The 27,562-nt window shown below is 40.4% G+C and overlaps 1 long non-coding RNA gene across 2 annotated transcripts in view; it reads right to left on the minus strand.

Annotated features, from left to right (window-relative positions):
* The window catches only part of LOC122540904, an 84,032-nt gene extending 75,131 nt beyond the window's left edge, over positions 1–8,901 (minus strand). The window contains exon 1 of one of the 2 annotated variants that reach the window (XR_006309453.1): positions 8,562–8,901. This is a non-coding gene — a long non-coding RNA (uncharacterized LOC122540904). Of the gene's footprint in view, positions 1–8,374 lie in introns of both variants that reach the window. The other variant, XR_006309454.1, reaches the window with a different exon arrangement.
* Between the last annotated feature and the right edge of the window lie 18,661 nt (positions 8,902–27,562).

Below are 27,562 nucleotides of genomic sequence, written 5' to 3' on the forward strand. Positions count from 1 at the left end.
AAACTCAAGGGGTGATTTTCCCAGACTCCAAAATAGAGCTGTTAAAAATAAATACTGGTCTGTTTTCACCAACATATTTTCTAGCTACAGGCAGGCAATCTGCCCATAAAGGACTAACCCAGACATGAGGGAAGATTCACAGCCAAGAAATTAAACTTATAATTATAACTCTGTTTCAAATGTATATCAGGTCGATTGTACACTCCTGATATCCCTAGTATAGTACAAAACAATTCAAGTAGAAGCTTTTCCAGAATATAAAGCATGCCTTAGTAAAAGCATTTTAATTACTACATTCTTTGTTGGCAACTTTAAGTCCACAAAAGTACAAAAAGGAAACCCAAATATAAACAGGCTTGATATAAAAGCAGTTCTTCATTTAAATTCACATAAAAGGCCAGGTGGAAAAGTACTGAATTATCTAAATTAATTTAAAAGGTCTCAAAAATTAGAAATCTACAAGCTAAACAAGAATGTATATTTTCCAACTTACTGAAGCAAATTTTTAGTTTAGATTCTTTGGAGAATGAAGGAGCTCAGATTTCAATTGCAGAAAATCTTTACATCTTGTAGAAGACCAAATTGATCAAAAGGAAATTCAGAAGTCTTGAGATTAAAAGAAACCCAAGTAGTAGAGCAAGATGTTACATTTCCAGTACTATATTGCTGGCTGCAATATCCACACCACAATTAAATAGATCAGTTTCACAATCATCTATCCATTCAAATAATAAAAATCCTTAAAATTTTAAAGTTTGTCTCAGAGGACATAACATCAAAATTTCATCAGAATCGGTTGCCTTTCTCAAGTGCAAGAAGTGGTCATCGACCCCTAAAAATTTGAGTTACTTCAAAAACAGAATATCTTGATGCTCTACATCAAGATAGAGTCATTGAGATGTACAGTACGGAAACTGACCCTTCAGTCCAACTCGTCCATGCCGACCAGATATCCCAAACCAATCTAGTCCCACCTACCAGCACCTGACCCATATCCCTCCAAATGCCTTTTAAATGTTGCAATTGTATTAACCTCCACCACTTACTCTGGCAGCTCATTCCATACACGTACCACCCTCTGCGTGAAAAGGTTGCCCGTAGGTCTCTTTTATATCTTTCTCCTCTCACCCTTAACCTATGCCCTCTAGTTCTGGACTTCTCCACCCAAGGGAAAAGGTCTTGTCTATTTATCCTATCCATGCCCCTCATGATTTTGTAGACCTCTACAAGGTCACCACTCAGCCTCCAAAGCTCCAGGGAAAACAGCCCCAGCCTGTTCAGCCTCTCCCTATAACTCAAATCCTCCAACCCTGGCAACATCCTTGTAAATCTTTTCTGAACGCTTTCAAGTTTCACAACATCCTTCCAAGAGGAAAGAGACCAGAATTGCACGCAATATTCCAACAGTGGCCTAACCAATGTCCTGTACAGCCACCAGATGACCTCCCAACTCCTGTACTCAATACTCTGACTAGTAAAGGAAAGCATACCAAATGCCTTCTTCACTATCCTATCTACCTGCGACTCTACTTCTAAGGATTATGAACCTGCACTCCAAGGTCTCTCTGTTCAGCAACACTCCCTAGGATCTTACATGTGAATATTGGCTCAGGTTACATGTGTTGGCTGACAAGTTGTGGACTTCACTCATTTATACTCCAGGTTTTCCATTCTTTTCAACTTTTTTTTCATCTTATTATGCAAAATACCAATTTTCCTTCCCTTGTATATTCTTCTTCTGTAATCTCAACAAGTTGATAGATCATCAGCATTGTCTCAATAGAAGTTACCTAGATAGCTCAATTTCATTTCTGCTAAGTAAACTCCACCTTTTGTAGCATGACACTAATTCTCTCAGCCTGCAATGATACACAACAGAATGGCATGGACCTACTTTCACTGTCTTAAGCTTCTCTAATCTTTATTTGTAGCTCATCTCCTTGACAATTGGATCAAGCTCATCACTATTTCCTGTAACATGTTTTCATTTTCTGCTTGTGGTATGCTGACCTAAATTGAACATAGTGCACTAAGAATAGCCTGATCAGTGTGTTACAAAGCCCTAGCACAACTTCAGTAGACTACTGTATATTGTATGCCCAATATTTCATCAACAATAATTACTTTATCACACTGTCTGATTATGAAAGCGACATACATTATTCTTAGATATCTTTTTCAATCTCACTACACTGTTTCAATAAACAATCATACATCAAACATTTACATTCCACATGTTCTCCTTTAATATTCAAGCATTTAATTTGTAGTGCTAGTATGCATCATGCTTTGCAGTGAAATATTGTACATTTGAAAGATAACACTTCAAAATTATTTCTAAGCCAATTTAAGAAATAATTTTTCTAAATTTTTTTTTAAAATTGAGAATAATGGGTGAAAATAAAGTATATTCAATGCCAAAAAAGCCTTGCCCTTTCTCATTCTAACATAATATATTAAAGTTAGCAGGCTACACATTAAACTTGAGCTCAGACACCCTATTTAACAAACCTCATCATCACTTTATCGCTAACATCACAATTCAAGTCAGTCCACACTGTGTCCCAAAGCAACCACCTTTGTCTGAGAAGAATATTCTTGGTCAACATGGCCAGATAGGCAAAAACAAGCCTGGGTCTGAGAGATTAACAGTTCTGATTTATTATTTGAAGATGCCGGTGTTGGACTGGGGTGTACAAAGTTAAAAATCACAATGCCAGGTTATAGTCCAACAGATTTAATTGGAAGCACTAGCTTTCAGAGCGCTCAGTGATTGGCGTTGTGTGATTTTTAACTTAGTTCTGATTTAGGCAGTTGAGGGTCTAACACAGCATAGAGAATAGTGATGCAGGATTTCTCCCTTCTCCACTAACCAGTAGCTCCAGTTAGAAACAGTGAGAAGGAACATAATCAGGCTTAGCTATAACACACTTTAAAAATAAAATAGCTTTTTGGTCAGGCGATCACACAAAGATATCTAGTGGGTAAGAAATGGAGGGCTACTGGCACTTAGAGAATCAAACTCTAAATATTTGACATTGTTCTTCTCGTCATTCCCTGCTTTATCAAAGGGTTCGGCCTGAAAGATGTATTCTAAAAATGGCTTTCGGAATCTTTGTAGCAGAAATGATCAAACCCGTTTTTGTAGTAGTGGTTAGTTTCCACAACAAACATTTGCTTTACTCAGTACAAACCTCTATTTTTCATTTGTAATCTCCTGACAATCAGTGAACCATAAGATTAGGGTCAGAGGTTAGCAGCATGAGTATATAAACTGCATTCCTGAGAATGGGTACCAAGAACACAATGCTTGAATATATCAGGAGTCAGTCAAAGTCAATCTTTAAATATGAGGCAGCAATTTTATTTCTACTTTCCTCTCAATTAAAAAGGCATAAATTCTATGGAAATAGTGCAAAGATATTCATGTAAAACAGGCTACTCATGCATAGGTAACATGCATATCATTCTTTACTGCTCTAGATTAAGGTGAAGACACTGCTCACCTTTCTCCTTTCTTATGTTGTCTCCTTTCTTATCCAAATCAAACTAAGATTGGGAACAAAATATGAAGCGTTCAAATCTGAATAGGTTGTTATCCAAAAGATGATATATGAGAAAAGCAAATTGTGTTAAAAACCAGGTACGATTCCAATGCATGATGGAATGTCTTGAGGAACTAAATGGCTTACTCTTGTTTCTAAAATCAAGCTCTGATCATGTCACAAATGTGACACTGTACATTCGTGGAATATGCTGGTCAACCCTATACCTCAATATCTGCATCTTTAGCTTCAATTTAAAATGCAATTCCAAAGCTATAAAAAAGACCAAGTACTATGCATGTTTGAAATCGGAAATAAAACAAAAGATGCTGGAAATACTCAGCAGGCCAGGCAACACCGAAAGAGAAAAACAGAGCTAATGTTAACAAACCTTCATCAAATCAGCAAACTGAAATATTAAAACTTCATTAATGCTGCCTCACCTCGTGGGTATTTCGAGCATTTTCTTCTTTTACTCTTAAGCTATATAAAAACATGGAAAAAGGTGCAGGAGTAAGCCATTTGGCCTTTCAAACCTGCACCACCATTGAATATGTCCATGGCTGATCTCTTCCATCTTTTGCCTTTTCCTAAAGCCTACTATTCGCCTTAATCATTCAGACGTCTTCTGATGACTAGCATTGTTTTCCACCTCTTTAAAGTGATGATTCTTTCAGGTAAACAAAAATCAGTACGGTGCACAGTGGCCAGCACTACTGCCTCACAGCGCCAGGGACCTGAGTTTGATTCCAGCCTTGGGTGACTGCCTGTGTGGAGTTTACATATACTCCCCGTGCCTGCATGGGTTTCCTCCGGGTGCTCCGGTTTCCTCCCACGATCCAAAGATGTGCAGCTTCTGTGAATTGGCCATGCTAAACTGCCCATAGTGTTCAGGGATGTGTAGGTTAGGTGCAGTGGCTTAATGAACACCTTCAGAACAATAAAAGAAGCCTAACTGAGTAGGGATAAAAAACATGTTTCTACTTATAGGTGAGGCCATAACTATAATTATAAGGCCATCACCAAGAAACCCAATGAAAAATTCAGGAGTAAACAGGTGCAAAAAGGCCATTTCTGAGGGGAAATCTGGCATCTGTTAACCAGTACCAGAGTAGAACAGCCACTGACCTATTCAACAACTTTGGTAAGTTACAAACACACGAGGAAGATGTATTGTGGAAACAACAAATCTGTCTGGTTTCCAAAAGGTTCCAACATGAGTAATATTGTACAACTTTCTGCCACAAACAGATTGCTGAGGCAAAAGAAGCACTTGATGCACTTAAAGGGAAACTAGATAAACAAATGAAGGAGAAAGACAGAATTTTATGCTGGCAGGACAAAGCAACATAGGAAATAGGAAAAGGAATAGGCATAGGCCATTCAACCCCTCAAGCCTGCTCTGCCATTCAAGTAAATTATGGCTGACATTCTACTTCAATACCACTTTCCAGCACTATCCTCAAATCCCTTGACACTTTTAATGTCTACATCCCGACCTTCCCTATGAGAGCAGCAATTTATATTCTTCAAATATTTACAACAGAATTTTTAGAAAGCCAGTTTCACATGTATTGAAGCCAAGTGAAAGTTGGACAGATATTGACAAATCCCCAGTACCACAGATATCTGCTATTAGTTAAGAAAAGGTGGAGACAGTCCTTAGAAGATAAACACAGACTTGGACCAAATCAGTTGTACAGCCTATTTCTTTGTTGTAAATTCCATACATCCTCTACATTTGTGTTTTTCCCGTATCCCATTTTCTGACTATTAATATGTTGTGTTCATTTTCCAATTTTGAACAGCAAACACCAAAACGTCAACATCTGCTCTCACCGCAGATGACGATTTACCTTCATTTTACCAGCTGTTTTCTCTTTCAACATACTTAACTGTCAGCATGGCAAGATGACCAGTACTGCACTTTAAAGTGCAATATACAGACTGACAATACTATTTGTCATGTCAGTTTTATTCTCAACATTATTTTTACATTGCAGCTCTTAGCAGTGTTAACCATGAAGTTCCACATTATTTAGTTCAAGTTGATTGCATCAAGTGGACAAAAAACTACTACCATTCACAATCCTGAATAGTATTTTAAATTTGTGTACTCTTTGCTTTCTTCACCTATCAAAATTTCAGAGTAGAACTGCATTACCCCATTCAGAACACCTGAAAAGCTGCCAGGAATTCTGCTTTCAGAAACATGAATAAGTTGCATAGTCAAGCATCATTAATTGTGGTAAATAGATGGCAAAGGCCATTTCTGAGGGAAAATCTAGCATCTGTTGACCAGCACAAGACTAGAACAGCCACTGAGCTAGTCAACTGACCTTGATAAGTTACATTTTACGCTAAGACACTAGGAAGATGTATTGTGGAAATATGAAATCTGCCTGGCTTCCAACAGGTTCTTTCAGTAGGGTATCTTTTCAAGTCCAATCACTATACAACAGGTAGGTTTTGCACTGCCACAAACACGGATTGATTTGATTGCACACATTACACTATTCTGTCAAACAAAAACACTAGAATGAATAAACACTCAATTCCAACTTTTTTAAAAATGAGGAAGCATCCAAGAAAACATTTTTCAACAAGAAGACTATGACAGTTTTCAGACTGAAAACAAAATCAGGACCATGCAGTTTATGTTGATTGTATTAATGCTGCAAAATTTACAGTTTTTCTGAAATTCAGCCAAACAGATATTGTGCATAAGTGCATACATCAAGAACTCAGATAGAGGGCAAAAAAAAATCAAATTTTCTTCAGGAATTGCACAAGATAAAATTACAGGATTGTACCTAGTAAACAGATCTTTCCATTTGCAGTACTGCTACTTTACCGTACTGTCCATTGCTATGGAAAGCATGGTTTAAACAAAATGTATAAAAATGCCAACATTTCTCCACTTTCCAGTTTTTTTTTGTTAAGATGTTCCAAATCACAAAATTACTACAATAAATGTAAATGCACAAACAAAGAATAAAAAGATGTAAATTGAAGGCTTACAAAAACAAGAAGTTTTAACTCAAACACAATATTACAATGTATAGATGTAAGACCAGAAATACTAATGATTAGTGCTGTTTTTTCCATTTTTGACAAGTAACATGGAGATACTAGCGTTGAAAGAAATTATTTTGTTTCCCAGTTTCTGGGAGCCAAATCATGTAGTCCCAGATTAGACACAAACATCAGAGAAAATTGAGTTCATTTTTAACCACAACGATCTTCACCTCATCAAGCCCAGTATCAGAAAGGACATGAATTTCCATATCCAAGTTACGTTTGTGTTTTGTAATCACAGAATCCCTACACTGTGGATGCATCCTCAGTTTTAAAGCTGCCTAAACTCACTTGCATATGATGCTTTCAGCTGGGTGTGATTGCTTAATGTGAATTAACAACTTCACAGAGATAAGTGGATAACATGGTAATCTACTGCCACACAAAACACAATAAAGGCTGTTGATTCTCCTTTTACCTTCTGTCCCTACAGATACAACCAGAATCTCTTAAATGAGATTCTTGACCCACATCTTTGCTCACTTTCCATCATCCTCACTGAAAACCGAGACCAAAATAGTATATGACCCATTTACTTACGTACATACACAAAAAGCCCCCAAAGCATTACAATGATCACTTGCAACGGAATACCATTAAGCTACTGAGGCTCAAAGACAAACAAGTAGTCAACTAGTGGAAACACTTTGATACACACATACTCCACTTAACTTTTGAAACTGGTTATTTTATGGATTTGCATCGATTCTGTTGCGTATCTAACATCAAGCCGCACTTTATCCTAATTACAGCGATACAAATAGCGGCGTCATATTTAACAATTGCAATATTTCATATGGTTCTCAAAATCACAATTTAAAAACGTACAGGGCACCGAATGATCTGAATCTCGGGAGTATAATTTGATAGATCATATTAATGCTTGCATCAAAACACGCAAATATACCATCCTGTTTTAATCAATACAGCACATCATATGGGATATATTCAATCTAATCAGCATATTAAGCAAACTTATTAAATCGCTGATCAGAAAGAAACCACATCAAATAGATGCGCAAAGAAAACGCGATCAGGAAAGTAAACTCCGACACGCTGTTTCCGGAGGCGCAATGTTTATTTCTAGGCAAACTTAAAAAGAGACAGCCTCCGACACGGATAGATTAAAACACCACAACATGTTAACGCAGGATGGGCTTAAACAGGACAGAAGAAACGGGTTGCAGCATTTTTTTAATATAAAAAAACATTTGGAAAGCTGCAGCTATAAAAGCGGACGGTGTACTTCCGAAATTGTAAATAAGGACGCGATTTTTAAAATCGAGGTGGTCGTGCAAAAATAAAGTGGCTCAAGTTAAAAAAAAACAATGGCAGGATACAAAAGCAAAGCGCACAGATCGCCATCATCCTTCTGTCTTGAAGTGGCGACGGCGCTGCCCAGGGTCAAAACCTTCTGGATACCAGAGAGGGGGGGGGGGGGGAATCGCCGCTCAGCTACACAAAAATTGTCCTAAAGGTTGCCGCTTGAAAGAAATAAGAATTCTCTTTTATTCGTTATTTGATAAATCAGGTTGCAGAAGGCGAGAGGGCAAGAGATCGCTCACCATCATCACCCTCATGAGGCACTAGTGTCCTGGCCTCCTGCACTGTTTGTTGCTTCAACTTCAAACCCACGACGGCGCGGAGGAGGAGAGATTGAGGGGAAACTATAACTTGTCAACAGCCGCCAGATTAAAAAAACAGCAAAGTTCCGCGCCTTTTTCCCACGCTCTGCCCGGGGGATCCGGTACCTCAGTTTTATTCTCTCTCGGTATGATCGAAAAGCGCGGCCTATTCCCTCCTCCTCGGCCGCCGCTTCCTGCTCTTTCCACCCTCTCACTCACTCCCACATACGCACACCGCTCTCCGTCCATCCTCCCACAGGAAAGGGTACAGTGAACGGCCCGAACTCCAGCCGCAATCCGTCTGCGAAATTACCTTCAGTTCCGCACTGTCCGCCATCTTCTCACGCTTGTCCGCGCAGGCGCAGGGGGGACAGTCACGTGGTGCACGAGGGCGGGGCCTACTCGCGCAGTGACATCAACAGCCGACCGTTTGAATCTTTCCCGCCGCCCCCAAAGCGTGCAACAAGGAGGTGCATTTGTATAGTACCTTTCACGGCATTGTCATGCCCCTCTCCGACCGCTGTGCAGCACACGAGGCGCTTCTTGAAGCGGTCATTTCGTCGCATACAACTCCAGTGTTGCCGTAAAAATGGACACATTTAGTTCGAGATTTCCAACTCCGCCTCATCAGGACAATTCGCAAGAATAAGACTGGAATACTGTACATAAGGAGAGTAATGGTTGGTTATAAAGTGGACTGCTGATCAATGGATAATGCAGCAGTTAACTATGATTGATTGTTAACCGACAGGATTAGTTCACCATCATCTTGGAAATATATCTCCGTTCCTTCATTGTTGCTGGGTCAAAACCTGGAATTCCTTCCCTAATAGCATTGTGGGTGTACCTACAGTACATGGACTGCAGCAATTCAAGAAGGCAGATCATCACCACCTTCTCAAGGGCAGTACGGGACCAGCAAAATATGTGACCCCTCCATATCCCACGAGTGACTAAAAAAAGGTCAGATTTCAAATGTGGTGCCAAGGCAATATTCCCACCTATGAGCCAGGAGGCTGGGTTCAAGTCCTATGTGTTCCAGAGATGCGTAATAACATTTTTAAACAGGTCGATGAGGAAAATATCCAGATATCGAAAAGGAGAATGCTTGCAGTACTGTGATAGAGTCCCTACTTCTGGACCAGGAGGCCTGGATTCATGACCCCACCTGTTTCAGAGGTTTGTAATAACATCTCTGTTCAGGCTGTTTAGAAAAATATCTAGATTTCAAACAGTTGGACCATAAGACATAGGAGTGGAAGTAAGGCCATTCGGCCCATTGAGTCCACTCGCCATTTAATCATGGCTGATGGGCATTTCAACTCCACTTATCTGCACTCTTCCCGTAGCCCTTAATTCCTTGTGAGATCAAGAATTTATCAATCTCTGCCTTGAAGACATTTAATGTCCCGGCCTCCACTGCTCTCTGTGGCAATGTATTCAACAGGCCCATCATTCTCTGGCTGAAGAAATGTCTCCTCATTTCCATTCTAAATTGACCCCCTCTAATTCTAATATTGTGCCCATGGGTCCTAGTCTTCCTGCCTAATGGAAACAAATTCCCAGCGTCCACCCTTTCTAAGCCATGCATTAGCTTGTAAGTTTCTTTAGATCTCCCCTCAACCTTGTAAACTCTAATAAATACAATCCTAGGATCCTCAGCCGTTCATCATATGTTAGGCCTACCATTCCAGGGCTCATCCATGTGAATCTCTGCTGGACATGCTCCAGTGCCAGTATGTCCTTCCTGGGGTGTGGCGCCCAAAATTGGACGCACTGTTCTAAATGGGGCCTAACTAGAGCTTTATAAAGTCTCAGAAGCACATTGCAGCTTTTATATTTCAACCCTCTTGAGATAAATGACAACATTACATTTGCTTTCTCAACCTGCAAGTCAACCTTTAGAGAACTAGCACTCCCAGATCCCTTTGTACTTCGGCTTTATGAATTTTCTCACTGTTTAGAAAATAGTCCATGCCTGTATTCTTTTCTCTAAGACCTCACATTTGCTCACGTTGAATTTCTTCAGCTATTTCCTGGATCACTCTCCTAAACTGTCTAAATCTTTCTGCAGCCTCCCCACCTGCTCAGTACTACCTGTCTGTTCGCCTAAGTTCGAATCATTGGCGAACTTCGCCAGAATGCCCCCAGTCCCTTCATCCAGATCATTAATATATAAAGTGAACAGTTGCGGCCCCAGAACTGACCCCTGCGGGACACCAGCTGCATTCCGAAAAATAACCTTTTATCCCAACTCTCAGCCTTCTGTCAGACAGCCAATCCCCAATCCATGCCAGTAGCTCACCTCGAACACCATGGGCCCTCACCTTACTCAGCAGCCTCCCGTGTGGCACCTTATCAAAGGCCTTTTGGAAGTCTACATAGATAATATCTACTAGGTTTCCCTCGTCTAACTTACTTGTTGCCTCTTCAAAGAATTCTAACAGATTTGACGGGCACGACGTCCCCTTACTAAATCAAACAAATAAGTTGAAACTGACTAGTCAGGGCACTGTCCTGAGAAATCCATCAGCAAATGGCTGGCACCTAGTTCGTTGAGTTGAAACAAGCAGAGTGCATGTACATTTTCCTTTTGTTTGTAAAGATGTATTTGTCTGATGCATTAATATGTATCTTCCAGTACGCATGAGTGTGCCACACAGTAAACCCAAGCGACAATCCTAAATTGGTTGTCCGTGTAATTCTTATCACAGCATGCCTCATAGCCTTGCATATTTCTGATATATAGATGATATGCTTGTTTTATTAGAATCTGCAGCTGCATGTAAAGGGATTTGGGCCAAATGCAGGCAAATGCAACAAGTTCAGTGTAGGAAACCTTATCGGAAGGGACGAATTGGGCTGAAGAGCCTGTTTCCATGCTGTATGTCTCTATGTCCAAATTCATAACTCAATTCCATCTTTGAAGTTGAACAGTAACGTAAGCTTCATTTCTTTGATATTGTAGTTGAGAAATTAACCATAGGCTTCTCTGCGACTGTCTATCACGAAACTACCAACGTTCCAAAATCGGTGAATCTTATCAAACAGCATGTTCCTTTAGCTGTTCACAACAAGCAAGGTACTTACTATACACAACTAGCCCAACCTGGCAAAACTCACAACAATGTTCAACGTTAGATATGATTTTACAATTCAACAACATTTACTAGATAATCCGGAGTGCCCAAAGAATGAGAGGATTGTTAATGAGGTTTGCAGTGTGATGCGCTTGAAGTTACATTTTAATACGAAGGCCATGCTCTTTACAGACAGAAAGAAAATGTAGGTAAAAACGAGGACTGCAGATGCTGGAAACCCGAGTCCAGATTAGAGTGGTGCTGGAAAAGCACAGCAGGTCAGGCAGCATCCAAGGAGCAGGAAAATCGACGTTTCAGGCAAAAGCCCTTCATCAGGAATTTCCTGATGACGGGCTTTTGCCTGAAACGTTAATTTTCCTGCTCCTTGGATGCTGCCTGACCTGCTGTGCTTTTCCAGCATCACTCTCATCCAGAAAGAAAATGTATACACACTGCTTAAATTCAACAAAATAAGTTGCAGCCATTTGCTGATTCATTTCGCAAGGCAATACCCTGACCCAGCCAGATACAACCTATCTGGTTTGAAATGTGAACAAAATCCTGGCCACTAATTCAATCAGTGTATTGTGGAATATTTCACAGCCAATCCACTTGAAAGCCTTGGTAAACAGGCCATTACATCCTGGCAACTTATTTGTCTTTCCTCTCAACAACACCTTGCTTATCGTGTTATTTTTGGAATGTGTATAGTGTCCTCCACCGTGAAGAATAGTGCAAAATATTGGTTTAAATTAGCTGCCATTCCCCTGTTCCTAATTATTAATTCCCCTGTTACATCCTCCACAGATTTCACGCTGAATTTAGTTACTCTCTTTTTATTTACCCATGGTAGCAATTGCTGTTTTTATATTTCTTGCCAATTCACTTTCATAATCTATTTTTTCCCTCTTTGTTAGTTTTTTTGTTTGCCAAATAAAGCATTATCTCCTCATATAGTATAAATATTTGTTTTCCCTCAATTGGTGTTCTTGCAAACTGCCCTGATGAGTGCAAGATGAACAGCTTCATCAAACAGTGTTTTCTTTCAGCAGTACATTATAAAAGGTAGCCATGATTAAATACGAAAAAGTGTAAGTCAATGTGCAAACAGCATTATCCCACAAAAAGCAATTTCATAATGACCAGATAACCTTGTTTTCGTATTGAGGAATAAATTTTGTCCAGGAAATAACTCAACTGCTCTTCTTTTGAAACAGTCAACTGGGATCTTTAATGCAACCTAATTTCACATCTGAATCTCAGCACCTCCAACAGTACAGCCCTCATATAGTTGCATTGGATTGTCAACTGAAATTTGTTGCTCAAGTACTGGCATAGGACTTGAGTCTACAACCTAATACCTCAGAGATGAGAATTCTTCAACTGTAGCATACCTGACATGGTTGCCTCTAAACTTTACGTCTAGGCAAAATCAAGCAATCATCACCTCATTATGTGTTACCTACTTTACTGAAGCTTTAATTTAACATTTCATGTGAAAGGTTACACCTCTGACAGTGCACCACTCCCTCACAACTGTATTGGAGTCTCAGCCTTGGTTCTGTACTCAAGTTCTGGAGTGGGATTTGAACTCCCTTAACTGCTTGACTCAGATGCAAGATATTATCCAGTGTGTCCATTCATGTTGCCTAGATGAAGGAAAGAAGGAACCCATCTGAGGTTTCTAAGGCTCTCATAGCCAATTTAAGTACCTTTTGAAGGGTGGTTGTTGTGTAGGGTATTTAAGGACCATAATGGATGGGCAATAAATCCTAGCCTTGCCAGTGACACTTATAACCATGAATAGACAAAAACAACATTTCTGAAGCAAATGAAGCTTGTATATCAAAAAAAAAGTATATTTTTCATTTGGTTTTGGGATCAGGTAAATCATTTCTAAACAAGCAGCATGGTGAAAGGTTATTGTGAGTTGGCAAGAATATGGAATAATCAGATCAACCCTAATTGTACAGACTCAAAGAACTGTCTGTCTCCTAATCATATGTGCTTGCGTATATTTCAGTGAATTGTCACATAATAGTGAAAATGTTATTATTCAGGATTTATAAGCTTCCTTTGGTTTTTGTGGTTGAGTTGTTTATTAGTTGTGCCCAAATGAAACACAGGAGACACTTCTGTTTGATTTTCAGTTCACTAGTGCAAACCAGAGTCTCCCTATGGGTTAGCATATAAAGGACTGATAATTAGAAGCAGACTTGTCAACAAGTGACATTCATCTGTGATACATTAGACTTGTTCTATGTGTCCCATATTCATGATTTGGACATTGCTATTCACTCCAAACTACTACTATTTGCTGCAATGTGTAAAACAATGGATACATTCTGAGGGAAATTTGCTTTGACTTCATTTTGTAATTGATTGATGAAAGCCAAAGGAGCCAGATCAACAAGAAGCCTCTAGTGAAGTTATCGAGGTCTCCTGGCCTCAGCACAGACTTGCAGCCTCAGTGTGGACTCCCAGCCTTGAGAGCCTCGAGACAAAGCCAGCATGGACTCTTGGCTTTGAGAGCCTCAAGGTGAAGTCTGACACAATCTGGAGGCGAGGACTGGTGTGGACTGGGTTGGAAGGTCTGTTATTCTGAACTTTTTCTTTCTTTACTTTTCTAATTTTTCCTAAGAATTTGTACTTAGAATCTGCACCTAGATACATTTGTACTAAGGTGGTGCCATAAGTGACAACTTGTAAACTTTTCACTGTGCTCATGCGAGCACATGTGATAATAAAACTAATTCTAATTCTAAGATCTTAATAATGAGATAACAGGAATAAAAATATAAGTAGGAGCAGCAGGTGGCCATTTCGCCGATACGTCTGCTCCATTCATTGTTAGATAGGTTCATGGCAAATCTTCCTTCTGAACTCTACTTTCCTGTACTGTTTCAATATTCCTTGATTCCCTTAGCAAGAGAAAATTTGCATAATTGCAACTGCTGACAAGGAAACTTACAGAAATTCCAATCTAGAAAATTTGAAAAACTTTAAGAATTGTTGATACAACTTCAATGCAGTGTAATAGCGATAGTTCAATTTTAGAAACTCTTTTATAGGACTGGCATTGCTGGCTAGGCAAACATTTTTTACCTATCCCTAATTACCCTTGACATATGTTGGTGAGTTACCTTCTTGAAATGCTGTAATCATTCAGTAAGGCTCACCCATGATGCTGTTATGGTGGGAGGTCTGAGATTTGATCCACTTACAGTGAAGGAATAGCAATAAATTTCCTAGTCAGGATGATATGTAGTTTGGAGGAGAATTTTCAGGTGGCGGTGTTCCCATGCACCAGCTGACCTTGTCTTTCTAGGTGATAAAGGTTGTGTGTGCATTCAGAAGGTGCTGTAGATTGTTTGAGTTGTGGCCTCCTGTGGATCTGTAGTGGAAAGAGTAAATATTGAAGGTGGTGAATCAGTGCCAGTCAAGCAGACTGCTTTGTCCTGGATGGTATCAAGCTTCATGAATATTTTTGAAACTGCAATGATCCAGGCAAGTGAAGAGTGTTCCATTATTTTCCTGACTTGTGACGAATAGATGCTTTGGGGAGACAGGAGCGGAGTTAGCTGCTACAGGATTCTTAGTCTTGACCTGCTCGTGTAGCCACAGTATTTATATAGTTAGTTCAATTCAATTTCTAGTAAACAGTCATCCTCAGCATGTTAATATTGAGAGGTTCAGTCATAGAGTCATAGAGATGTACAGCATGGAAACAGACCCTTCGGTCCAACCCGTCCATGCCGACCAGATATCCGAATCCAATCTAGTCCCACCTGCCAGCACCTGGCCCATATCCCTCCAAACCCTTCCTATTCATATATCCATCCAAATGCCTCTTAAATGTTGCAATTGTACCAGCCTCCACCACATCCCCAACAGCTCATTCCATACACGTACCACCCTCTGCGTGAAAAAGTTGCCCCTTGGGTCTCTTTTATATCTTTCCCCTCTCACCCTAAACCTATGCCCTCTAGTTCGGGACTCCCCGACCCCAAGGAAAATACTTTGTCTATTTATCCTATCCATGCCCCTCATCATTTTGTAAACCTCTATAAGGTCACCCCTCAGCCTCCGACGTTCCAGGGAAAACAGCCCCAGCTTGTTCGGCCTTTCCCTGTAGCTCAGATCCTCCAACCCTGGCAGCATCCTTGTAAATCTTTTCTGAACCCTTTCAAGTTTCACAACATCTTTCCGATAGGAAGGAGACCCGAATTGCATGCAATATTCCAAAAGTGGCCTAACCAATGTCCTGTACAGCCGCAACATGACCTCCCAACCCCTGTACTGAATACTCTGACCAATAAAGTAAAGCATACCAAACGCCTTCTTCACTATCCTATCTACCTGCAACTCCACTTTCAAGGAGCTATGAACCTGCATTCCAAGGTCTCTTGTTCAGCAACACTCCCTAGGACCTTACATTAAGTGTATAAGTCCTGCTAAGATTTGCTTTCCCAAAATGCAGCACCTCGCATTTATCTGAATTAAACTCCATCTGCCACTTCTCAGCCCATTGGCCCATCTGGTCCAGATCCTGTTGTAATCTGAGATAACCCTCTTCGCTGTCCACTACACCTCCAATTTTGGTGTCATCTGCAAACTTACTAACTGTACCTCTTATGCTCGCATCCAAATCATTTATGTAAATGATGAAAAGTAGAGGACCCAGCACCGATCCTAGTGGCACTCCACTGGTCACAGGGCTCCAATCTGAAAAACAACCCTCCACCACCCTCTGTTTTCTACCTTTGAGCCAGTTCTGTATCCAAATGGCTAGTTCTCCCTGTATTCCATGAGATTTAACCTTGCTAATCAGTCTCCAATGGGGAACCTTGTCGAACGCCTTACTGAAGTCCATATAGATCACATCTACTGCTCTGCCCTCATCAATCTTCTTTGTTACTTCTTCAAAAAACTCAATCAAGTTTGTGAGACATGATTTCCCACACACAAAGCCATGTTGACCATCCCAAATCAGTCCTTGCCTTTCCAAATACATGTACATCCTGTCCCTCAGAATTCCCTCCAACAACCAGCCCACCACCTAGGTCAACCTAACTGGTCTATAGTTCCCTGGCTTGTCTTTACCGCCCTTCTTTAACAGTGGCACCACTTTTGCCAAGTCATGGCAATGTCATTGAATGTCGAGGGGAGATAGTCAATTCTGTCTTTTTGGAAATGATCATTGCTTAACAAGCATATAACGCAAATGCTACTTGCCACTTAATTTCCCAACCATGAATGTTGTCCAGGTTTTGCTGTATATGGACACAGACTGATTTAGTATCCAAATAACTGCAAATGCTACTGAACATTGTGCAATCTTCAGCAAATATCTCCATTTATGAAATTATGATGGAGGAAAGGTCATTGATAAAGTAGCTGAAGATAATCGAGACTAGTAAAATGTCCTGTGAAACTCCTGCAGTGATGTTTTACAATTGAAGTGATGAATTGTCTTGATAAAGATATATAAGATATATAAGAAATAATACTACATGGAGTTGAAAAATGACTTGTTAATTCATATCAGTCAGTGTAAACTGAACAAAAGTATAAACATTAAAAAGATTAGTATGAGTATCCACAACAAAGTCATCTTTTTCAATTTGATATTTAATTTGCTGAATAGTGAGGTCTTTCCATTCATAGAATCCCTACTCTCCCTTCAAATAGCATCCCACCCTGACTCACCCCTATAACCCTGCATTCCTTATTTCTAATACATCTTGTATACATATCCTTGGACACTATGAGCAATTTAGCGTGGCCAATCACCTAACTTTTACATCATTGGACTGTGGGAGGAAACCCACCCACAAATGGGGAGAATGTGCAAATACCATGCAGCTAGTCACTCAAGTGCCACATCCTTTGCCCTGTGAGGCAGCAGTGCTAACCACTGAGTCACCATACCACCCGCTCCTTTGCCTCTCTCTGTGGGCTTTGTACTCACACAGAAGATAGGTGTAACAAAGAGATTGGAGGCTTCACCTTTGGTTGGAAACTGCTTTTGATGTTCCCGTTTCAACCTCCATTTGGTGAAGAGAAAGCCAGTCTATTTTTTTATCCTGTCTTGCTAGTAATCAGCAATAATCACTAAGGAACACAATTAATATAGCCATCAAAACCATGGCTGCAAACTCTAAGTCAAGAGAAGCTTCACCAACGCCCAGTTTCTGCTCAGCCTTGAAAACAACTGACCACGTTTTCCATTCCTTGGAAAGGAGTCATACTGCATCATGCAACAAAACCCCAGAGTCTTATACCACCTGTAATGGTACATTTAATCAGAGCAGTGGTGGATAATGTAAAGAAGGGTACTAAAGTTTCAGCTCTGATTTTATATTGAAAGCAGTGACTCTTGGTCTTTAGTTCCAAATGTTCTTCTTTAAATACAGGCAGTTACCTTGCATATTATTGTTATTAGAATTTCAACATAGTAAGTGAGAACACCTAAAGGTATTGAATACACGAAGAATTTAAACGAATAAAGGTGAAACATTGGAAAGCTTGAATTTAGTGTATCTTGTATCAAATCTCTAATGATTCTTTGAAAATTGTGAACAATACTGAATCCCTCAAGAAATTCAACATTAGAGTCATAAAGCTGTACAGCATGTAAACAGGCCCTTCGGTCCAACTCACCCATGCCGACCAGATATCCTAAATTAATCTAATCCCATTTGCCAGCATTTGGCCCATATCTCTCTAAACCCTTCCTATTCATAGACCCATCCAGATGCCTTTTTGTGAAGAGTAAAACAGGTATATAAAAACTTTCCAGAAGGATGAACAACAGCAACTTGAATTTATGTAACAGCCTTAACATAGTAAACATGCCAAGTGTCTTCACAGCAGCATTATCAGATTAACAGTTACACTGACATATTAGAACAGGAGGTGGGACCATGAAGGCAATTAATAAACACTTGCCAGCAGTTAGTGCTTTTTCAGTGTGAGTTCCGGGGAGAGTAAGATGGTAGAATTTGACTCATGTTGGGTGAAAGGGCCACAATGGAGGTGCAGTGGGTAGTTACTGAGAGTTTGGGATAATACAGTGAGAAATCTCACTAGGCCTAACAGAGACAAACCTTCCATTCAATTTGACAAAATTAACACAGCCAAGATATGTTAAGATTCAATCCATTAAATGTAGCACAAAATACAATTTCAAAATTATGGTTCAGCAAGTTTATCCAATTGGTAGCTGAGCTACTAGGCAAGAAGGTGTAAAGACTTAACCCAAAATCTTTGACATTAAATCAGCCAATTTAGCAAACAGCAGTAATGGAAACAATAAAAGTTTATTACAAGTCCAACCAAAACGATGCCTGATAATTTTTTCATCTAGAAGTTATGAGTTCAACTCGCAACATGAGCACCACTATTAAGCCATGTGCCAGCACCAGCACATGCAGCAAATGCTACCTGTCGCCTCTTTACCTCGTTTCACAGTCATATGTCTCCAGTCCCATACTAGGTGGTTGATCTTCAAGTACTCTCAAGACAATCCATCAAGGGCAGTAAATGCTGTCTTGCCAAAGTCATCCAAATATCAAGAACAAGTACTAACTGAAGTAGAATCTCCAACACTTTTATTGCCTTTCCTACAGGTTGATAACAATTATCCAATCCCTGTCAGCTAACACAACAATGTGCAGAAATTTATTCCAGAACCTGCTAACCTGGTACCTTAATTATTAAGTGGGAGGCATAGGTAATGTCCTGGGGTCCTAGGTTTGAATCCTGCCATGACAGATGGTGGAATTTGGATTCAATAAAAATCTGGAAGTTAAAATCTAATGATGACCATGAGATCATTGCTGATTGTCAGGAAAATCCTCTGTGGCTGTAAGAGCAGTTCCTTTTTTGAGGTATTTTAAGTGTTAGAGGTGATTTCCACGAATTCCAGGAGCATCAATTATTATTTTATATACTGTCGCATTGTTTTGGAACTTTGGGGTAATAAGATCAAAACAAGGGCACTTTTAAAAGGAGGGAGACAGACAAAGGCAGTGACCACATGGTCAGAGAAGGAAACCTATACTGCTGTCTGACACAGCAGTAGATTTGTACAGTTACTGCCTTTGCTGCTTGAGTTCATGTATCTCTGGACATCGGAGTGCTTTGAGGAAAAATTAACAAACAGCGAAATCCACAGCTGACCTTGGAGAAACCTGTGTGGGAGAGCTCAAAGCACCGGAACAGATAAGTGCATAGATTTTCTGTGTAACCTTGCTGTAAATCTACAGTAGTGATGAGTGGGTTCTGTCTTGATTGTATTTTTTTTGAGATCTGTCTCTTGATTAAATTTTAAAAATATAAACCATAATACTAAGTTAGCCTGGACCAGTGTTTTTTTTTTAAGAGCAATAAGAAGGTGCTATTTTCTGGGTCTGTAGATTTTGAAGGAGCAAAGATGGTCTTTAGTAGAGTAACGTGCTCTTTCTGTCGGATGTGGGAGTTTAGGGAGGGTTTCCATGTTTCTGATGATTATGTCTGCAAGAAGTGTCTTTGGTTGCGAATCCTATCAGATTGCATGGATCAGTTTGAGCGGCAGTTAGAGGCAATGAGGAATTTACAAGAGCTAGGGGTTGTGATGGGTGGCAGTTATAGGAAGGGAGAAAAGCCACAGATACAGTCAAGTAAAGGGGTTTACTCCAGGAAAGGTAGGAGGGGTAGGAAGGTAGTGTGGCTATCCCCATCTTAAACAAGTACGCTGTTTTGGAAAATGTAAGGAGTGATGGACTCTCAGGGGAATGTAGCACAAACAGCCAAGTTTCTGGTACCAAGAATAGTTCTAATGTAATGAGGGTTATGTCGGGTTCCGAGCGATCAATTGTGATAGGGGACTATCTAGTCAGAGGCACAGGGAGAAGTTTCTGTGGCCAGCAGCAAAAAATCAGAAGGGTGTGTTGCCTCCCAGGTGTCAGTTTCAAGGATATCTTGGAGAGGGTGCAGAATGTTCTCAAAGGAGAGAGGGACCAACAGAAGGTCATTGTACACATTGGAACTAACAGCATAGGAAGGGAAAAGGGTGAGATTCTGAAGGGAGATTATAGAAAGTTAGGCAGGAATTTAAAAAGGAGGTCCTCAAGGGTAGTAATAGCTGGATTCCTCCTAGTGCTACATGTAGTGAGGGTAGGAATAGAAGGATAGAGGTGATGAATTAATGGCTGTGGAGCTGGTGCAGGGGAGAAGGGTTCACATTTTTAGATCATTGGAATCTCCTCTGGGGTAGAAGTGACCTGTACGAGAAGGACAGATTGCACCTAAATTGGAAGGGGATTAATATACTGACAGGGAGATTTGCTGGAGCTGCTCGGGAGGATTTAAACTAGTAAGGTGGTGGTGGTGTTGGGGGTGGGGGGGGGAAGATGCAGGGAAATAATGAGGAAAGCGATCAATCTGAGACTGGTATAGTTGGGAAGAGGATCGAGTCAAACAGTCAGGAACAAAGCAGGGAACAAGGTAGAATGATAAATTTAACTGCCTTTATTTCAATGCAAGAGGCCTAACAGGAAAGGCAGATGAAATTAGGGCATAGACTGGGATATCATAGCAATTACAGACACATGGCTCGGGGATGGACAGGACTGGCAGCTTAGTGTTCCAGAATAAAAATTCTACTGGAAGGATAGAAAGGGGGGCAAGACAGATGGGGAAATTGCATTTTTGATAAGGGTTAGCATTACTGCTCTACTTAGGGAGGATATTCCTGGGAATACATTCAGGGAGGTTATTTGGGTGGAACTGAGAAATAAAAAAGGAATGATCACCCCACAGTCAGCAGGAAATTGAGAAAGAAATTTGTATGGAGATTTCAGTTGTCTGTAAGAATACAAGGGTGGTTATGGTAGGGAATTTTAACTTTCCAAACAGAGACTGGAACTGCCATTGTGTTGAGGGTTTAGATGGAGAGAAATTTGTTAAGTGTGTACAAGAAAATTTTCTGATTCAGTATGTGGATGTACCAACTAGAGAAAGTGCAAAACCTGACCTACTCTTGGGAAATAAGGCAGAGCAGGTGACTGAGATGTCATTGGGGGAGCACTTTGGGGCCAATGACCAAAATTCCACTAGTTTTAAAATAGTGATGGAAAAGGATAGACCAGATCTAAAAGTTAAAGTTCTAAATTGGTGGAGGGACAATTTTGACAGTATTAGGGAAGAACTTTCAAAAGCTGATTGAGGACAGATGTTCACAAGTAAAGGGACAGCTGGAGAATGGGAAGCCTTCAAAGTGAGATAACCAGTATATTCCTGTTAGGGTGAAAGGAAAGGCTGGTAGGTGTAGAGAATGCTGGATGATTAGAGAAATTGAGGTTTTGGTTAGGAAAAAGAAGTAAGCATATTTCAGGTATAGACAGTAGAGATCAAGTGAATCCTTTCAAGAGTAACAAGGCAGTAGGAGTATATTTAAGGGGGAAATCAGGAGTACAAAAAGGGGACTTGAGATATCCTTGGCAAATAGGGTTAAGCAAAATCCAAAGAGATTTTATAAATATGTTAAGGACAAAAGGGAAACCAGGGAGAGACTAGGGTTCCTCAAAGGTCAGCAAGGCAGCCTATGTGTTGAGCTGCAGGAGATGGGGGAGATACTAAACGAGTATCTTGCATCAGTTTTTACTGTGGAGAAGGACATGAAAGATATAGAATGTGGGGAAATAGATAGTGACACCTTGCAAAATGTCCATATTACAGAGGAGGAAGTGCCGGATGTCTTGAAATGCATATAATTGGATAAATCTGCAGGACCTGATCAGATGTACCCGAGAACTCTGTGGGAAGCTAGGAAAGTGATTTCTGGGTCCCTTGCTGAGATATTTGTATCATCGATAGTCACAGGTGAGGAGCCGGAAGACTGGAGGTTGGCTAACGTGGTGCCAATATTTAAGAAAGGTGGTAAGAAAAAGCCAGGGAACTATAGACTGGTGAGCCTGACATCGGTGGTAGGCAAGTTGGTGGAGGGAATCCTGGGGGACAGGATTTACATGTTTTTGGAAAGGCAAGGACTGAGTAGGGATAGTCAGCATGGCTTTGTATGTGGGAAATCATGTCTTACAAACTTGATTGAATTTTTTTGAAGACATAACGAAGAGGAGTGCTGAGGGCAGAGCAGTGGACGTGATCTATCTGGACTTTAGTAAGGCATTCAACAAGGTTCCTCATGGTAGGTTGGTTAGCAAAGTTAGATCTCATGGGATACAGGGAGAACTAGCCATTTGGATACAGAATTGGCTCAAAGGTCGAAGACAGAGGGTAGTGGTGGAAGTTTGCCTTTCAGACTGTGGCTTGTGACCAGTGGTGTGCCACAGGATTAGTGCTGGGTTCACTGCTTTTCATCATTTACATAAATGTTTTCGATGTGAACATAGGAGGTATAGTTAATAAGTTTGCAGATGATCCCAAAATTGGAAGTATAGTGGACAGCGAAGAGGTTACCTCAAAGTACAATGGAATCTTGATCAGATGGGCCAATGGACCAAGTAGCGGCAGATGGAGTTTCATTTTGATAAATGTAAGGGCTGCATTTTGGAAAGGCAAATCAAAGCAGGACTTATACATTTGATGGGAAGGTCCTGGGCAGTGTTGCTGAACAAAGAGACCTAGGAGTGCAGATTCATAGTTCCTTGAAAGTAGAGTTGCAAGTAGATAGGATAGTGAAGAAGGCATTTGGTGTGCTTTCCTTTGTTGGTCAGAGCACTGAGTATAGAGGTTGGGAGGACATGTTGTGGCTGTACAGGACATTGGTTAGGCCACTTTGGAATATTGCATGCATTTCTGGTCTCCCTTCTATTGGAAGGATGTTATGAGACTTGAAAAAGTTCAAAAAAGATTTACAATGATATTGCCAGGGTTGGAGGATTTGAGCTATAGGTAGTGGCTGAATAGGCTGGGGCTGTTTTTCCTGGAGCCGCGGAGACCGATTGTAGAGGTGTATAAAATCTTCAAGGGCATGGATACAGTAAATAGACAAGGTCTTTTCCTGGGGTGGCGGAGTCCAGAACTAGAGGGCATGGGTTTATGGTGAGACGGGAAAAATTTAGAAGGAACCAAAGGGGCAACATTTTCACACAAAGCATTGTGCATGCATGGAATGAACTGCCAGAGGAAGTGATGGAGGTTGGTATAATTACAATATTTAAAAGCATCTGGATGGGTATATGAATAGGAAGGGTTTAGAGGGATACGGGCCAAGTGCTAGCAAATGGGACTAGATTAGATTAGGATATCTAGTCGGCATGGACGAATTGGATTGAAAGGTCTGTTTCTGTGCTATACGTCTCTATGACTCTATGACTAATGTCCTTTAGAGAAGTAAACTAACATCCTCACCTGGTCTGGCCTACATGTGATTCCAGACCCACAAAGTGATTGACTCTTAAACTGCCCTCTGGGCAATTAGGAATGAGTAATAAATGCCAGTCTAGCCAATGACACCCTCATCCCTTGAATGAATAAAAAAAAGTGCTAACACGTCAGTAGAGCCATCTTAAATTTTTATATTATATTCCATCAAATCTTTTAACTTACAAGTTTAGTGACTGAAATGATTAAGTTATATCACCAAATAAATCTGCATATCCTGGCTTTGTATAAATGTGCATTAGTGTCAACTATGTCTGAACTGGTAGCACACTCCCCTCTAAGTCAGAAGGTTGTTTGTTCAAACCCCAATCTAGGACATGACCACCAAAATAATATTGATACTCTAGTGAAGTGTTAAGGTGCGCTGCACTGTCACAGCTGTTGCCTCTTAGATAAGATGTTAAATCAAGTATATGCTGCGTACCTTCTAGACAAAAAGCCCCAATGGCGCTGTTTCATAAAAATGCAGTGGAGGTGTGTTCTGATCAATACCAAACACTCTCAACAAAATGGATTATCTGGCTACTTCATATTGCTTTTTGTGGCTGTTGCATTTCCTGCATTAGAATAGCCACATGTCCACAAAAGTACTTCACTGACTGCAAAGCTTTTTTGTGTATGTAGTGTTCATGCATGGCACTACAGATATGCAAGCCTACCTTTTTTTACTAATAATTTACATTTTAACACTTTATTAATCCAGACTCTTTTAAAACAAAAGTATAACTCACCTTTTGTTATTGTGTTGCTGACACGTGGCAGACAGCTTGGAGAGGGGAGATGGTTAGGAGAGGTGTGGTAGCAACACTCAGAATCTAGGATAAGGACAAGGCATCGTTTGGGGCAAAAACCTGGAACTCAATGCAGTTGCATGGCAGTGACACTGACACTCGGCAAGGGCTTGTCATACTCAGTGCTTGGCAGTCGTTAGCTCTACATCTGATGGTTCAGTCTGCTTGTTCCCATAGCAGCCACCACATGACAGCTGTAAGCTATTTGCACTTGCCCCATGGGAGATAAAGGTATAGTACTTGTTCCTTACCAATTGTGAAGTGTACAATGGGGAATAACACCCATGATCCTGAAGAAAACATTTCAATAATAATTGAAAACATTATATATCCAAGCCTGTAATCTGACTCCCATTAATGTTAATGAAAACAATAAAGCACATTTCAAGCAACAAAGAATGATACAGGTTTATACTACTTAAAAATGACTGGAAATAGAAAATAAATTTTAGATATATATAGCTTTGCCATTCTGAGAAATCTTAGGAAACAAATGAATAATCCAGGAACCAGACAATCATCTCTCTGAACTATCTCATTAGTATCTGAAGACAAATGCTGTCTGATAATGCAATGGTTAAGTGCAAAATTCAGTGTTCATCTGAGCTATATAGCCAGGGGAAGTCTGACGAACAGTCTGCACTGGGACAATAGCAGAAATGCTCCAATTACCCATAAGATGTCTGAGTTTGGCAGAGACTGAAGTCAGACAGATGTCCTGTTTTAGATTACGATCAGTGATGCCTGCGTATAGGTGAAAAGGAAACAGTTCTCTGAAAATGGTTTCTGCTATGCAACCCAGTATTTTTTCCTTCTGCTTCACACTAACCAACCGCCAGTTTTCTTTCCTTATTTCCTTACTGAGGTGATTCAAGCAGGAGTACAGTGCTACAGGCACTAAATTCTCATTCTAAGTGACCATTCATGGCCACATTCCAGCATGATCGCTGGATAATAATCAAGAGCATGAATTCTGCCAGATTCAATCGACTCCAATCCTGGACATGGAAGGCAATTAGATTGCCCCTACTGTTACCCCAACAGATACCAGTTAATTCAGCAACAGATAGAATTGCGCCTGGGGCCTTGTGACTTACCCAGTAGTATTGTGTTTACCCAGGGAGCTCATTAATGTTTTCTTTGAAAGTTGTAATTTATGCTACACCATGTGAGATATTTCCCTGGTGACATCGAGATGCACACTGCCTGAACCCTCTGGCTGGGTGGAGTGAAGTAAACTGCTATATCAGATGACACTGTTGGAATTACTGACACACCTACTAACTGTGTTAAACACTTCACAGGGGAAAACAACATTATTCCTAATTCTCATATTGAAAGAAAATTAAACATTTTTGCTATTACTTTTCACATGAATGTAATTACTTCTTGGGAAATGATACAGTGGAATTCCTTTTGCATAGGTGGCTTCTATAATTTATCACAAAAGATGTAGGTTGTCACACTTAACGAAATAAAAATCTGATTGTCATAGAGATGTACAGCACACAAACAGACCCTTTAGTCCAATTCATCCGTGCTGACCAGATAGCCAAAATAATATAGTCCCATTTGCTAGCATTTGGCCCGTATCCCTCTGAACCCTTCCTATTTGTATACCCATCCAGATCCCTTTTAAATGTAATAATTGTACCAGCCTCCACCACTTCCTCTGGCAGTTCATCCTATACACATACTACCCTCTGGGTGAAAACGTTGCCCCTTCGGTCCCTTTTAAATCTTTCCCCTCTCACCTAAACCTATGCCCTCTACTTTTGGACTCCCCCAACCCAGGGAAGTGACATTGTTTATTTACCCTATGCATGAAGTCTGCTCTCAGCTTCCAAATCTCCAAGGAAAATAGCCCCAAACTATTCAGCCTCTCCCTACAGCTCCAACCCTGGCAACATCCTTGTAAGTCTTTTCTGAACCCTTTTGAGTTTCACAACATCCTTCCTATAGCAGGGAGACCAGAATTGCACGCGGTATTCCAAAAGTGGTTTCATCAATGTCCTGTACAGCCGCAACATGACCTCCCAACTCATACAGTCAATGTATTGACCAATAAAAGGAAGCATACCAAATACTTTCTTCACTATTCTACCTACCTGTGACTCCACTTTCAAGGAACTACAAACCTGTACTCCAAGGTCTCTTTGTTCAGCAACCACCAACACTTACCATTAAGTGTATAAGTCCTGCCCTGATTTGCTTTTCCAAAATGCAGCACTTCATATTTATCTAAATTAAACTGCTTGAATTATTGTTGACTGCCTGCTAACCAGTCACAAGACAGTGTCTTCAAATTTCTGAATCATTTTTAAATCAAAGTACAAACATTTAAGCCTTCTACTGGTGTCCTAGATTGGATGGTAGGAAATGAGGAATGTTTAATTCGCCTTCTATCTACTGTCACGGAATGAAGATCAATAACACCCTACAGAAGCTCTTATGGTTTTAGAATCAGAATAAAGTTAAATTTGCATCCTGCAGTCGACTCCAATTTGAATTTGCTTAAAGTAAACCTTCGTTTGCTTAATTCATGGCAAAATCCACCTCTTGGAACTGAGCCACTTTACCCATTAGAAATCTTCCAGATTCTGTTCTTGTGTGCGTTATTAACTGACCTCGGTAACCGTGGTAAAAAAAGGTGCTATAGTTTATGAACATATGAATTTAGGCTCCTTACATAACACCTTCCAAAACAGCAAACACTACCATTTAGAAGGAGCAAGGCAGCAAGCACAGGAAAACACTACCACCTGAAAATTCTTCTCCAAACTACACATCACCCTGAATCGGAACTGTACCACCATTCCTCCCCTGTTGCAAAGTCAAAATTCTGGAACTCACTCCCAAACACTATTGTGGATGTATCTACACCAAATAGACTGTAGTGTTTAAAGAAGGCAGCTCACCTACACCTTCTCAATGGGCAGTTAGAGATGGGCTACAAATCTGCCCCACCCAGTGAAGCTCACATCCCCTGAATGAACAAAAGAAATAAGAGGTCATTCAGCTCTTCGAACTTGCTCAGTTATCCAATAAACTCA

Source organism: Chiloscyllium plagiosum, chromosome 36, assembly GCF_004010195.1.
Source record: "Chiloscyllium plagiosum isolate BGI_BamShark_2017 chromosome 36, ASM401019v2, whole genome shotgun sequence".
Lineage (NCBI taxonomy): Eukaryota > Metazoa > Chordata > Chondrichthyes > Orectolobiformes > Hemiscylliidae > Chiloscyllium > Chiloscyllium plagiosum.